Here is a 659-nt window from a genome sequence, read left to right as displayed (position 1 = left end):
CTCATTACAGATGGTTGTGAGCCACCATGTGGTTCCTGGGAATTGAACTCAGGATCTTTGGAAGAGCAGGCAATGCTCTTAACCACTGAGCCAGCTCTCCAGCCCCCTTGTTTTGTTTTTCAAGACATTGTTTTGCTGTAGCTTTGGAGCCTGTCCTGGAATTCACTCTGTAGACCAAGCTGGCCTCAACTCACAGAGATCTGCCTGCCTCTCTCTCCTGAGTGCAGGGATTAAAGGCGTGTACCACAACTACCCGGCCCTTTAAGCTATTTTTATATTGCTGTAGTGTATTTCTACAGCTATGCAATACCTGCTAACTTAACATTTTCACATTTTGCTTGTGCTGTTGCCTTTACTTCCCCATTCTTTAAAATGCTGATGTGATATGTTGCTTTAAAACACATGCACAAGAATTTATCCTGGCTGTAGACTTGTGGAGTTTTGGGGTTATAGCAGAAGCATGGTTTTCAGTTTACCAGGTCCTATCAAACTGGTTTCCAAAGATCTTCCATAACTCACATTTCAGTTAGCTGATGATGAGAGTTTTTGTTGTCCTTAATTTTGACCAGCATTTATAGTCTTTCCTTTAAAATTGTTTATCTGAAGAAAGGTGAAATATTTTAGCCACATACATGTGTATACACACACACACACACACA

The sequence above is a fragment of the Microtus ochrogaster genome, chromosome 5 (genome assembly GCF_000317375.1).
Source record: "Microtus ochrogaster isolate Prairie Vole_2 chromosome 5, MicOch1.0, whole genome shotgun sequence".
In the NCBI taxonomy this organism is placed as follows: domain Eukaryota; kingdom Metazoa; phylum Chordata; class Mammalia; order Rodentia; family Cricetidae; genus Microtus; species Microtus ochrogaster.
Note: the sequence above shows the minus strand (reverse complement) of the source record.